The following is a 15,128-nucleotide window of genomic DNA, read 5'->3' as shown; positions in this document are numbered from 1 at the left end:
TGCCTGCCTTCCTTAGAATTCTGTGATGCTCTGCTGCTAAGCCAGACAGCCTCCACCTTGAAGAGCCTCTCTCCACGGGGGCTTCACCAAGGCAGCTCCTCATGGGCTGGAAGTGCCAAACCTGAGCCCACAATCTGCACAAACACCCTCTCCTTGGCCACCAATCACATCTGATTTTCCCCATTCAGTTTCCAAACCCCATAAGCCTCTTCTGGGTGTCTGAACAGTGAGCCTGTATCTCCTTAGTTTAGGAGGTCTGGAAGAGAATTAAGAATAACAGAGACATAATTCACTAACATGAGTGTGGAAAATATCTTTGGCACTGTCAAAACCACCTGTTAAAATGAATATACTTAACAAAACTTTATCTCTCCGGATGGCATAAAACACTAAGCATTTTATCCCAAAGGTTTTCTCTGGTTTCTTCTTTTTTTTTTTTTTTAATTTTTCTGGATCAATTTACAATTCTACTATTTGAGTATGGTTTCAAACTGTTTCTGTCTGTAAAGTACCACCTAACTTTTCCTCCCAAAGATGGGAAGTATTCCTCTCCAGAAATTTCTTCTGCTTCTATGTTGTTGGAAATTGAAAAGGGTTAAATATCTGGGTAGGAAGGATTGTCCAGCACAGGCCCAACAAGTCAGCAGAGCCCAATCTTTTTTTCCTTTTTTTTTTTTAATTTTACATGGGCAATACAAGAAGAGACTGATAATTAGAGGAAAAACAATGAACTTACTCTCACAGTGCAGGGAGAAGCTCATGAAGGCAATCATGAATTAAAAGTTCAGAGCCCAAGTTCTTAATTCTGAAACTAGAAGACAGTCAGGGGAGAAGGGACATCTGTTCCTAGAACAAAAGGCCAAGAGGGACAGGATGGGGCAAGTTCAGCTTGTTGCTGCAGCTCCCCCTGAGCTGACACATACGTTTGTTTCAGCCTGATATGATTTTTAGCTCTCTTTGGAAGATGCACTTAACACTGTTAAATTGTTCTACTTACTGTCACTACTAAACCCTTTTTATTCTGCTGCAGGGAAAGCTCAGGCACCATATCTGTCTACTCCTTCTCCCATCTCCTTCCTTCCCTCTGACACTCAGATCCACGACATGAAGTTACATTTCTCTATTTCTTCCATCAGCTATTGTGGTATGAGAGTTCCACTAAGACATGGGCATGTTCCAAAAATAACATTCGAATAAGGACTTCTGTGTTTTTAAGACCTGACCCAAAATATTTATTTATCCAGAAGTTGAAATTCTCACGAGCAATGGGTGAAATTCTGAGGAAGGGAGATCTGCAGCAAGCCTGGACATAACTCTGAATCCCAGGGCAACAAGTGCTATAATAGAGGCAATGAAAGATAAGCCATAAACAAGAGTCAGCAGAAATCCGTATATTAATGCATTTCATAACTTGCATCAGTTACTTTTATATGAGAAGTGAGAATGAAAGCATAGATACACTCAAATAACAACAGAGATTCCTACAAATGCTGGAATGACTTGCTACTGGCAGGGAAGTAATGGATGGCTTATGGCAAATAGGAGATCCACAGTTTCCCAGGAGGCTTATCCCCAAACACTGCAGGATACAAATAATTCCCATTGACTTTAGTGCCTTTCCTGCCGTGAAGGACTAGGAATTTATTGGCTTCAGTGGGAGTTACGAATAACTTGCATGAGGAAAATGAAGCTCTAAAGAAACAAATTAAGAATGACTCTGTCTACTTCTGAAATCTATCTTAAATATTTCTCTCTATGTCAGCTGGAAAAAACCAACAGTCAGCTCAAACATTCTCATCTATAAGAAACTAAAAAATTCTAGCAACACTGATAAACAATTGTACATGGTCAGGGTAGAGCAGAAGCAGCAACAAAGGCCTGAGGAGCTGAAATGTTTCTCATAGAAGAAGTTCTCTGTGAAGCATTTGTCTCCTGGGGAGATCTGGCCAGCCAACAGCCAGGATGCCTTCACCCTGCAGATGTGACAGGATTCCCTCACTAGCACTGTGTAGTTATCTCGCTGTGGCTGTGTGCTTTGTTTCATTCACCACTAAAGAGCAATTACATTTAAAAATCAACACAAATAATAGGCCCTACTTTTTGGCAGTTGTGTGCTCTGAATTCCCCTGCTGCCCATCTGTATCGCTTATCTCACAGAGTATCTGGTGCAGAAGAAGAGAAGCAAGAAAAGCTCTTCTTTGAGAACTGCACTTGGAGAAAATTCATTGCTTTGGAGGAGACATGAGGGCTAATATTTAATCTGGAGAAGCAGCAGATGGACAATCACACAGCTGTTGGCCTACCTAGTCAGGCATATCACATTTCCACAGCAGGAAAGTGCTCTCAAGAAAGCAGTGAAATGTGCATGTTTGGCAGCCAAGTGAATGAGCACAGGACTGCTGTGCATTTCTTCCCACCTCCTCGCAGCCATCCAGCCAGGACAACTCCCAGGGACAGGAACAGTGCCAGAGAGTCTGCTCCAGTGCAGGCACTGGTGGGAAGGAGACCCTGCCACAATCTCCACTGGCGTGGCAGCACTGAAGGAATCACTCCTGGAAAGGGGAATTAATAAATTACTCTCACACATTCCAGGAAGGCTCCCACTGGTGTCAGTGAAACTCTGGGTATAGGCTGGGGGTGAAACAACACTGAATGGCAGGGCTTTTCAGCAAAAGGAACACGAGACTGTAAGCAATGTATTTGCTAGAACTGATTTGCCTTTTTTGTTGAAGAAACTGTGGACAGCCTGCATGACCAAGCAATACAGGTTCTGCTGGTAGAGGACGAAGTAAAGATGTAGTTTAGTCAAGGATTTAGTAGGAAGCAGGGAAAAAAGGGAGGCGTCCTTCTCTATTTCCTTTTTATTTAACCACCTGCCATGCAGTCATTCCCTAAAGCTCAAACAGAAAGTATCCTTCCAGAGTATTTTCCTGGGCCCTGGGGCCAGGCAGTTGCGAATCTGGATGAGACAAGAGCATTCACTAAGGAGGAAACAACAGCAGGAAGCATGGAAATCATCTCAGACTTTCCTTGGCTCTACTGACTTACCAGGGAGACCCCACCTACACATTTAATGGGGTCAGAGCCATAACCCGAGGCTATAGGGTACAGATTGCTGATCATTCCCCTACAGTAAGGAGATACATTTCCAGTTAAACTCACAAACAACGCTGAATAGCTACAGAAGATTAACAGGACCTCCCACTTCATGGAAACAGTGACTGTTTACATAATATGTAATGACAGTAAATCATAACAAATCCTAGGAGAAAACTCCAGTGAGAGATAAAACAACATGACCTTCTGATTTTTATTCTTTTCTCAGTCTTACAATCCATGCCTTTATTCCCCCAACCTGTAAGGAGTTTTGCAAATGCTTAATGTTCTGTACATCATTAGGCCCACAGGTTTTAATTAGCCTAATTAGGTGCAAAAAAAAAAAAAGGTGCATGCATAAGAGAATGTCCTTTTCCCCTTTGCTTATTTGAGCTCCCTACCACTGTGGTATCAAAAATGCAATTGTTCCACTTGGCAAGGTTAAACAATTAGCATTCTAAATTCAGGCTGCTATTGAGTGGCTCCACTATTGATCCCATTACTGTGCTGAGCCAGGCCAGCTGAGGAGCAGACCCTGCCTGAGGTGCTGAGGAGTTTGCAATTTGCTAAGGAGCTAAACAAACTGCTGCAGGGGGGTGGGGGAAATTAGCAATAGGACAACTTGTTTCTGAAACTCATCTGTTGGTTGAATTTTATTCCTGAAGAATGTCCTACCTGAGAAGATCTCATGCTATCATTTGCTGTATTATAATACAACATAGCTTTGGCAAGACAAACAGACTTCATTACTTTTCCCCTGGGAACTCCTCCACTATTTTTTTTGTGCATGTTCATGTGACCAGATCCATAATTACACAACCAGAACTCAGACTTGCTTAAAATGAACCAGTCTAGTTTTTTATGCCCTGACAGGACACTCTTGTGTAAAAAAAATATATACATATTTCTACAAAGACAACAGTGTCAAGGCAAGAAAAAACTAGAAAGAAAATGTGTTTCTCTTCATATCTAATATTTACTTTAAGCATCGAGAAGCTTAACCTGTCAGGTCTAAATGCCATTCTGGTAGGTGTGATACCAACATGTGGAAAACCAAACAGAATCTACTCCCGGAGCTTTCCATCACCATGTGTCTGCATCACATTGCAACACAGGACTTTTAAGCAAAGGAATTAATAGAATCATACAGTCACTGAGTGGCTTGGAAGGGACTTTAAAGATCATCTGGTTCCAACCCCCCTGCCATGGACAGGAACACCTCCCACCAGGCCAGTTTGCTCAGAGCTCCATCCAGCCTGGCCTTGGACACTTCCAAGGATCCAGGGGCAGCCGCAGCTGCTCTGGGCACCCTGGGCCAGGGCCTCAGCACCCCACAGGCAAGAATTTCTTTCTAATATGTAATCCAAGCCTACCCTCAGTCAGTTTGAAGCCATTGCCCCTTGTCCTGTCCCCACACGCTCTTGTGCTTGCTACAGGCTGTTGAATTGCCTGTAGCAGACGTGCAAGGCTTGGTGCAACAGCTCAGCCTGCCTGCCAGGGGCTGCAGGAATGCAAACCCTGAGCTAGAGGAGCTGCTGCCCATCCTGGGAGCACCACCTGCAGCCTTCTCCCAGCCCAGTGTCCCACACAGAAGGCTGGGAGTCCTCCTGCAGTGTCCTCACCCGGGCAGGCTTGGGGAGAGGCTTCTGGCTCCTCTGTTCATGTACTCAGTGATTTACCCATCTAACAAAGAAATAAAATTCAAAACAAGGACCCTCAGTGAATTCCCTACATTTCAGGACTTGCCCAGCTCCCATTCATGAGGCAGCTAAAAGACCTCGTGGAAAAGAACAGCCTCTAATGACCATGCGTCCTTGTGCTCTGGAGTGTGGGCTACAGCAACTAATAATAGATGAAGGTTTACATGTTTTTCTTGTGTTTCTGCTGGGGCTGCTGTGTCATTAATTCAGCTTGTGCCTGGCTACTTGTGTTAAACATTCCCTTTGTGGCTTTCTCCAAATCTTAAATTTTGCATGTGACCACACGTAAATGTAAATGTGTATTTTTATGGTCCTGTAATCTCAGTGCTTTTAAATCCCGATTGCCTGAAGGCACACAGGGAGCTGAAGCAGAAAAGCTTGGTCAGTTTGTGATCATTTAGAGCTAGTTTATTTGCTCTTTCTGAGTGGATTCAGTTCCTGTAGAGGTTTTTGCCTTTAGTGTAATAGAGTAAAGATAAGATCTAGAAACCTAATTAACCCTGCAGGGCCTGTGAACAAGGCTCATTAGAAAACAGTCAAACACATTTATGCTTAAACACCTTATTTACAGGAATTCATATTGTATTTCTGAACGGCAGATATACGCGCCACATACTCATACCTTTAGCCACTGTAAACCATTTCCTTAAGTGCAGAAAATGTACCAAGCTGGGGCTCAAAGTCACCTGGATTGTACATGTAAATAACCTGTAATTTGAAAGACAGTCCAGAATGAATGAAAACCCTGTCTGCAGGAGACTGTAAGATAGTTGTCCTTTCACCTGCACCCCAAAGCCAGTGCAAGTGTTCCCCAAAACCAGTGTCATTGCAGCCCACACCCTGACCAGTAAACACCACTCTGAAGCAATTTCTCCAGGGACTTTCCCATCTGTCCAAGGCAGTGACAATGAGACACATGTGATCACAGGCATCTCTGGGGACTTCTGGAAAGACTTCATAAGGACTCAGAATGAAGTTATTACAAACCTCATCCTGAAGCTGCTTCACATCTCTGTAAATATCCTGGGTCAGGCTGAAGCATGGATTCTAGTTCTCAGTGCCCATGAATATACATGTACTTGTATGACAAGTTCCAGTTGTCTGAGAACAAAAGTATCCTCAGCAACTGAATTCTCCTTCTTTCCTAACCCTCCACTCCTTCTACCCCTGCCGCTCACCACAGAGAGAACAGAAAAGCTAAACCAGTAGAGATCTCTGGAAATAGCTGACATGTTGGTGCATTAGTGGGTGAAGCCATATGTCGTGCACATCGTGACTTAAAAGACAGGAGAATTAGTTATTCTTCCTTCTCATGACATCTTGAAGGACAGCCTGGATTCAGAATTAGGTCTGCTCAGTACTTAACTTCGTTGTAAGTGACTGCCTGACCAGTGAGTAGGATAAATGATGCCACTGGGACTGAAATGTACCTTAAAATTAATCATTTGCTTAATGGTTGTCCTGGAGAAGGATGGGTTTAAATATAAATTTAAGGGCATTTTCTGCTTCAAGGCCTGTGGAATTGAAGATCCCATCAAAGAGAGATTCTAAGCAAAACAGACCTATATTGTGTCACCAATGTTTTAAAATCACAGGCATTATAAATTTAATTTATTTTATATCCTATATCCTGTATCCAAGCACAATTGGTAAACGCAAGCAAACCTGTATGCTATCAATTTTTCAGGGAAGGGATGACTTTTGTTTGGCACTTACTGGCATTTAATACAACATGAACAAGTCTAGAACTGGGGTAACTGTGCTCTAATGTTATTTGAATGAAAATAATTGCAGTTTAAAAAAACCCCTTAGCTTAAGTTCTGCTTCATAGGCCTGAAATAATTATTTTATTGGCCCGTTTAAAAGCATGCCTTTTCAAAAAAGGCAAAACCTCTACCATTTCTATAAGTAGATTCATAATTCATATTGTGAATCTCTTTGACAAAAGGAAAATCCCAAATCAAGTTACTCTTCAACCTGAACTAATAAATCCTGCCTTGACATGAGTTCTTTTTTCAGTGCTTCATTTTCAAGGAGTCATGTGTTTTTTTAATAATCAGTCTCGTTGTTTCCTCTTCATCCTATTCAACAAGGCAGTGATAACTGCAAAAGCATCTCAGGCAACTCACAGCAACTCAGATGCAGCACTGAGAAATAAATATCTCTGTGAAATCAGCTTAATGAGATATCAAAATATTACATCTGCAACTCTTGGCGGGCGGACAGTGCTTTGGAAAGCAAAGCCGGTTTCCCTAGCCCAGATTAGTCAACATCGGGTTCCTTGGTCTAACATTTCACTAAATATTTTCCCACAAATGTCCGACTGCATTTTGAAGGGCGTAGCTGACAACATAAACGTGCCCTAAGGTGAAAATCCCAAAACATTTCCCTGGGCGATCTTTGCGTCTGGACATTACCAATGCAGATGTCTGTAATCAAGAGATCTCAACGGACCCGCTAATTATTCCCTGGGCTTTTCCACTGGCAGGAAAAATCCCATTTGTCGCAGCTTGTTTGCAGAACTGCTTCCATTTCCACAGTGGTGGCATTAATTAGCAAAAACCTGTGAAAATTGTTGGGAGTTTATAGGTTCAGAAAAGCCCATTGCTCCTAAATATTCCTATAAATTCAGCCATGGCAACAAGTCCTGAAGGTCCGGCTTTCTCAGCTGGAGCAATTTTTCATGCTTGTAGCAATAAGTGGGAAATAATGGGGGTCTCAGATTCCCATTAGGAAAGTTGCTTCTGTGACCTCTTCATGCAGATGGATGGTGAATTTCTCAGATAATAAATCAAAGTTTCCTGATGGTGCAGTGGCATCTCTTGCTGAGGCCCGTAGAGCTGCTGGCTGCCTTCTATTCAAAGGCAGCAGGCCTCTGCCCAGCAGGAAGCTTTCCCTACAAATCCTTCCCTCACCATCAGGAGATATTAGGGCCTCTACAAACTGCCCAGGCATTTTGGGGAACAGCCAGCCTCCTGCTGGGAAATGGACACTTTTCAACTTCATTGACATCTGTCACACATACAAAGAATAGAAAGCCATCAGGAAAAAAGCCACATTATGACTTTCCCATCAGCAGGGCCAGTTAAGTCTTTGTCCTTAAAAGGTATTTAAAAAGCTCATCAGAGCTACCTTGCTTAATAGTATATTTAGGAAGAGAATCTTACCTTTGGGTTTTAAAGACCATGGTTAGGAAGAGAATCTTACCTTTGGGTTTTAAAGACCGTGGAATGTTTCTGTGCCTCTTGATACTTTTTGCATTAGGCTAAATTTCCTGGAGGAATTTTGAACCAAAAAAAACCCAAAAACCAACACCCAAAAAAAAGCCCCCACCAAAAAAAAACCCCAACCAACTGTGATGCTGGTTTTTCCATGCAGTTTTTATTAACCTTCTTCCAAATAAGTCTCTCCAAGTAAAATGACACCAATTTTTATTATCAGAAATATATTTATTAAGTGACAGTCTAAGTCCCAGAATAGCAATGCATGCTTTTTTTTTTTTTTTTTTGGAGTTACAGCTTTTTTCCCAAATGACCCTAAAATAAGCATGGGAAAGCAGCATTGTAAATACAGTAATGAATTTCAAGTGAATATACTTTTTCCCCTCAATGTATTGCTTATATTAAACACTGTGGGAGGGATAGTGCTGTCAATTATTAACATAAGAATAAAACTTAAAGGTGATGCTCTCTTGCTAATTGAAATAATTTTGAAGTTTCTTGAACATAGATGGCAAAGCTTCAATAGAAAATTCCCCCACTCTGTGATGGATATAGATAACTATTTTTTCCTTCTTTATGCAAGTATTTCTCTCACAAAGCAATAGAATTCAGAACATAAATGCATCTTTAAGGAAAGAGGAATTTTCAGCTGTAGCTTTGACATATAACAGGAGCACGGACATCCTTTGAGCACTTGGTTTCTTCAAAAGCTGATGATTCCTAATGTAAGTGTTTTTGTATGGCATTATAATAACTAATGATAAAAAGAATTTTAATTGCTTTGCACTTATCCCAGAAGTCAATATAAACAATTCATTCTGGGTTTTCTCTGTTGACTTCAGTGGAGTCAGTGTAGTTTATGTAGTGGTGACTGAAAACAGGATTTGGCCAACTGGCTTCAGTCTTTTTATTTGTTCTACCAAATCAATGCAATTCTACACTGAAGTGATTGAAGGAGGCAGGACTGGGAGGCAGGAGGCAAAGATGTTCAGCTTGATGCAACAGAAGTATTGGGAGACAATGTACTTACCCAAGTGAAGACTGGGAGACAAACTCTCTGGTCAGGCAGCCACATCTGCCCAGCAACGATGGGCGAGCCCTGGCACTGCACAGGCCCCACGGAAAAGGGATGGAGCTGCTGGTGGCTGGACAAGAGGAGCAGTGACGGGCTGGGATCATCACTCACTGCATGGTGACCGTGCTGTAATGGATGCAATTGGAGATGAGGTGAGATGAGTAAAGGATGAGGTGGGCTGAGAAACAGGTCCTGCTGAGGCCCAGAGCTGAGCACTGAGCTGAAAGGCAGCTGGTTCCCCAAAGCAGCGTGAGAGCCAGAGTCATACAAATGACTCACACCTGCTTAAAGCCACTGCAACAGAGCCATGAGGGGCAGCCCTGTAATGGAAAGCAGTCAGAATGCCTCCTTTGAGTGATAGATCTTTAACAGCCTTTTTTCTACAGGCTGAGCCTGACTGAGCAAACCTAGCAGCAATGTCAAACTTAGCAGTCTTCAAAATTTGGATGGAAAACACTATCAAATTCTGTTGGGCAGAAAACATGCTTTTTGTGAAGAAAACCTCTTTGTTAACAATTAACCTGCTGCAACTGTTTAAAAGTCTAGCTCATTCTGAACACCTTAAAACAGAAGTTACTACAACATTCCAGAAATGAGTCTCCATCGAGTCAGGAGTTCAACAGTTAAATACTTTAAAGGTCCAAAGTTTAATGATGCAGACTGTAGAATTATTCTTTTAAACTGCCTAATTCCTCTAAAGCATATAATTTTTTATGGCAAATGGACTCTTCTGAAATGAAGCTGCGGATTTCCTTTCTCCTATTATGATTTCATGGCCTGCTCAGAGGAAGCAGCTCAGTGCACCTTCCCGTGCGGGGTGCCTGTGAGCAGGCACGGGGCTGACGGAGCTCAGTTTCCCACCCTCACTCCCACCTGTGCTCCTGTGCTCAGAGCTCAGCTGGGGAGCACAGCACAGCCCAGTGAAGTACGCCAGCGCACACTTCACGCTCTAACATTCAAACTGTGCAAACAAAGCCAAAGAGACTCTTTGGATGCTTAAAAATACCCACGGCCACAAGCATGTCAATGGAAGAGCCCGAAGTACTGCCTGGTTTCCTAGTGTAAGGACAAAGACATAGAATTACAGAATTATGCCAAAGGCAACACTGAAGACAGTCAGTGAACTTCCCAGTTAATTCTAGAGATATTCCACATAAAACATTAAAAATTTCAATGCTTTTTACAGACTCTACTATCAAAAAGGCAAATGGTCTGAAACAATTTGAAAAATATCTTTCTATTTTTGAACAAGTTTAAATAGTGCAAAACTGAGATTTTTCAAAGTACTGTTTCATTTTCTGTTCAATTTCTGGGAACTGTCAAATAAAATATTGTCCTTCTCCTTTTCTCAGGCTGTATCTTTCTCTGAACAGCTGCACATATATAATTCTAAGTAGAGGGAATTTTATCGCTGAGATTTGAAACAATTGAGATATTGTGGAATATAAATACTCTAGAAGTGTCTTTAACAATCTGCAAGTACTTATACATAGCAGAGAAGCACATCTAACACTGACAATCAGTGCACAGCTAAAGGTGAGCACCAGAAATTCTGAAACATGGGCACTTCTGGTTTTTACTCTTACATCATCAGGTTCCCTTTGAGCAGTATAATACAGATCCAGAAATAATCTGACACTGTTGTTCCCTTGTGGCCTGTATATAAGAAGATGCTGTCTTTCTCTTGTCCTTCTCTTGCCTGTTGTCTTATTTCATGGAGGGTCTTCTGGGCTCTTGTTCCCTTTAGGAAAATGCTGTGGAATGCTGGACATCCCTGACTGCCATTCACGCACATTTAAAAGCTAAGGGATGTCTCTCCTCTCTCTGGATCAAATAATTTCTCCTTTGTAAATACGTTTAACATTTTAATACTCCTGTTGCACAAGAAAAAATGTGGCACTTTTTCCCAGGATTTTCTGAGGAACATGTGAATAGTCCAGTGCTGTAAAGAGGAAAATGCCTTCATCCTCTGACACTGGTCCATGGCAGTTACTGCAAAAGATAAGCTAATGACCCAAGATTTGCAAGGGGACTGCCCCATGCTGTGACTTTCAGCTTTGCAAAGGCCACACGGAAGGTTTCATTTGTCTCATTAACTTTCCCACTGTACCAATCAGGAGTTTATTATAGAGTATTTTTCTCTTTTAACTTTTACAGTCCATATACCTCGGCAGGAGCCTGGGCACACTGACCCAGGACGCCCCTTCCAGTGCTGGCTTCCTATGAGATGCAGGAAAACAAATCACAAAGGTCCAGAGCAGTATTTTTACAAACTCTAAATGAGATGAAGCACAACAATGGAACATAAGATTGCACCAACAACCTTCAAGGTAATATGACAGACACAAACCATATTGTGCTGTATATAAACTATACAAACATTTCCACTTGATTTCCTAAGGAAATGAGGCTTATGCAGTCATGCCTTCTGTCTGTTCATGTCTGCCCCTAATAACATTCAAACCCACTGCCACATTTCAATGCAAGTTGTCAGGGGAGAAGCAAAAGATTTGGAGATAATTATGTTCCTCCAGCTCTTGTCATTGCACAGAGGAAAGAGACCTAAATTAGTGCCCCAAGCTGAGGAAAATCTCCTTGAAGGAGTGGGATCAATGGCTCCTTGTCCAGTCAGTACAAACATCTCATTTCCAGCCTTCCAATGAGCCCACGTGGGGCTCCACAGCAGATGCAGCAGGAGCTGCCTTTTGCCCTTCTGCTCGTGAGTGATCCTAGGATCTGGGGTCTCATGAGGTGCATGGGAGACCCAGGACATGGTTCCATAGACGACTGAATTTTGGTTGCACCTGGAACAGCCCCTTATAATTTTCCCACAAAATGAACATTATAGTTTTGGATTTTAATTACTTGGCTGGACAATTTCTGCTCTGTTTGTTCTTCCAGTGGCCTCAAAGGGCAGAAATCCAGCACACAGACACTCAAGAATGCCTTGTCGTACTAGTGGCTACATTTTTCATCTGAGGTGGAGAAATGTTTTACTGGGCCTAGGATCCTCTCAGACTCTTCTAGAGAGCCATGTCTCAGTGTCCTAACTTTCCAGTAATTTATTAAACCATAGGAGTCCCTGCTGACATGCAAGGTTTGTTCTTTCTCACACTGAAGTTGAATCTACCCAATGTGATTCTCTGCTTGAGGGTGTCCTTTGGAAGCAGGTCATCCTCCACAGTTCCCTTCCTTGCCCCCACACCCTGGCACCTTTTCTTTTATTCCCAGATCACAGACACTAATCCTGCCCGGCTCAGAGGCGTTCTGAGACACCTGTTAAAGTCCAGCTAAGTGGAAAGCAGAATGAGAAGACACTCCTTGAAGCTGTGCTGCTGACATGCATATGGAAAAGCTTTGTGAAAGCAGCTGACTTCAGCATCCTGTGGAGCATTCTAAATCCTGTCACAGTACTTTGGGAAGAAAAAACCCAAACCCTAAAGGTTTTTAATTAATACATCTGGGTGCAAAAAAAATCACCCTGAAAAAAAGAACTAACTCTCTGAAAAACATTTGACACGGTTTCCAAGCCACTGAGCATGTCAAGTAGAGCAGGTAATGCAGCAACCAGAGATCTGAGCAGAAGGAAAAGAAAACTTCAATCCAAATGTACCTTGAAGTACAACACTTATGGATTCAGCAAGGTCTGACCTTTTAAGTTAACAGCTATTAAGTATTTACACACAGGGAGGAAGAGGAGATCCATTGCTTGTGAGATAAACAGAATACTGATGCCAAGGCAGAGTCTTTTAAAAGTCAGATCAATTCAGTCAATAAATTAATGACTGCAATGCTTTACACACTCGGGATGGAAAGCTTCCTCCCCTGCCAAGTTATCTGACACTTTTTTTGAGGAATTATTACGTACATAAAGCATTTCTAGAGACTGTGATTTTGAAAGATTTACACTTTTATCCTTTGCTGAAAGAGAGTTATTTCCTGGGGACGTAGTCCTATTTTTGAAGGATTCACCAGCAGACCTTATTTTTAGCAACTAGTTAACCATTCTGCCAACAGAGCATTATTCTTAAGAATTAATGAATGAATACTGTTGTTAAAATATTTTTTTCAAGAAGGATCCAGCAAAACTGAAACTGCAGTCAGGGCAACTGAACAAACAACACAACATCCTCCAAACCCACTGTTCTAACTCAGCTGGGCGCTGCTGCTGAAGTCAGCCTGTTTATTTGCATGGCTATGAATTGTGAGAATTGAGCTTTTTTCTTTTTAATGAGTTATTGATTTTAGAAAATCACTCAAGACAGAAAATCCATACATTAACAGGCTGGCTTCACTCGCCAAGACGTGTTATTTTATAGCACTTCTGAGAAAATTCAATGCATAAAGTCCTTTCAGGCACTGCAGACAGGACAGATCGATGTGGCTCTGAGACACAGATCAACGCTTTGGGGGACTGATCCATACGGAAATACCTGGGACACTCCTCCCTCGGAGGGATTAAGTCATTCTGCAAGACAACAAAGGCCTGAGATCCAGAACTTGAGGGTGAAGTAGGTCTCTTGTTTATTGTACACGGGGTTTTTATAGATTTCCAGCGGATTTTCTTGAATAAGGGATTCCAGGTCTCATAAACTGAGAGCTTGTGAGACTGTAAAGGAATATACTCTTAAACTCAACAGAAGTGCTTTTGAAGGGACAAAAGGAGAAAACAAACAAGATACCAGAAAAGAGACCCCTTAAAACAATTGAAGCACACAAGCTGTATTCCCAGTTCAGGAAAGCATCTCTAAACAGAACAGGGGTTTGTGCACACAACTGCATGTTGTCCATAAAAAGGAGAGATTTCAGTATGTGTTTAAGTGTGGTCAGAGTCTAGATAGTCAGCCTTCTACAGAATAAGCGTGTCCAAGTACATTTAGAGGCTATTCTTGAATTTAGGAAATCCAATGGTAACAAAGCTCAAAATAAAGATTTTTTTTGTCGGTGTTCAGTTTATAAAATACACTTCTTACTCAAAAAAAAAAAAAAGAGTATTAATTAAGCATAAAATAAACTCCTACTAGTGCTAGAGGTACTCACTTCCTTGTGACTTGTTAACTGACAAATATTTCCAAGTTAAACATTGATTTTCCTTGCTTTGCTTCACTCCTGTCTTGAGCAGTCCCTTGGGTTGTGGGATTACAAAAGAAGCACATACATAGAGCCCTCATTTCATGTTTCATGGGCTTCTGAACCATTAGGTCTTTCCAGAGCAAAGCTGCCACAGCCCACTCAGAGAACATCTCCGGAGAGTGCTTGGACACTGAAGTGGTTAAAGCTGGCAGAGGTGAGATCTGGCCTGCTATCTGGCAGGAAATAGTTTTGCAGAGATAACTGAGTGGAATTGTATGGCATGCAAAATACATATGGTCATATTAGATAGTCTTAAGTTTCCTTCTGCTCTAAAATCCATTAATTCAGTGAAGTTTCCTTGGTAAATGAAGGAGTAACTTTTGACAGGACCCAGATCCATTTGCATCTTCACTAAATTTCTGCTGTACCTCTTGAACTCAATACTGTCCCAACTTTAGACTTACTTCGGTGTGATTTGCTTATTTCCATTTATGAAAGCAATCACAAAAATGAATAAAATAAGTGCCATGTCTTATGAAAAACATTTAAAAAGTAAAATGTCAGTGCAGTAGATAAAGCCCAGAACAAAAACCTGGGTCTGCATTGTTACTTGCTCCCAGGAGCTGAGATACTTCATTTTTCTGCCTCGTTTTCTTTCTTAGCAGTAGGAAAAAAACTGTTTGCTTGCTTTTCTCTCAAGCATATTATAAAAATTGGTTATTTTGTGCTTGTTTTGTTTATTTGGTCTAATCAAATTTAATCAGGCCCTCATTCAGCAAAGTTCCTAAGCATATATTCCACAAACACAAGCACAACCTTCTGTAAGAAGAGAACACCTTGAACCTGACCTTCACAACTATGATTTTTTGTCTTGCTTTCTGTGCACTCCCTGAGATTTCCCAGTACATTTAGGCTTTTTTGGTAAAATGGATTTCCTGTTCTATGCTTGCACCTCTAAGAGCA

General features: G+C 41.6%; 1 protein-coding gene across 28 annotated transcripts in view; it reads right to left on the bottom strand.

Annotated features, from left to right (window-relative positions):
• The window catches only part of SLX4IP (SLX4 interacting protein), a 423,033-nt gene that overhangs the window by 272,884 nt on the left and 135,021 nt on the right, over window positions 1–15,128 (bottom strand). For all 28 annotated transcript variants that reach the window (XM_064415748.1, XM_064415754.1, XM_064415749.1 and 25 more), the window contains one exon: window positions 9,048–9,218. The gene's annotated coding sequence lies outside the window, so the exon portion shown is untranslated. The remainder of the gene's footprint in view (window positions 1–9,047; window positions 9,219–15,128) is intronic.

Source organism: Passer domesticus, chromosome 3 (genome assembly GCF_036417665.1).
Source record: "Passer domesticus isolate bPasDom1 chromosome 3, bPasDom1.hap1, whole genome shotgun sequence".
Lineage (NCBI taxonomy): Eukaryota > Metazoa > Chordata > Aves > Passeriformes > Passeridae > Passer > Passer domesticus.
This window is presented reverse-complemented; position numbering and strand designations above follow the sequence as displayed.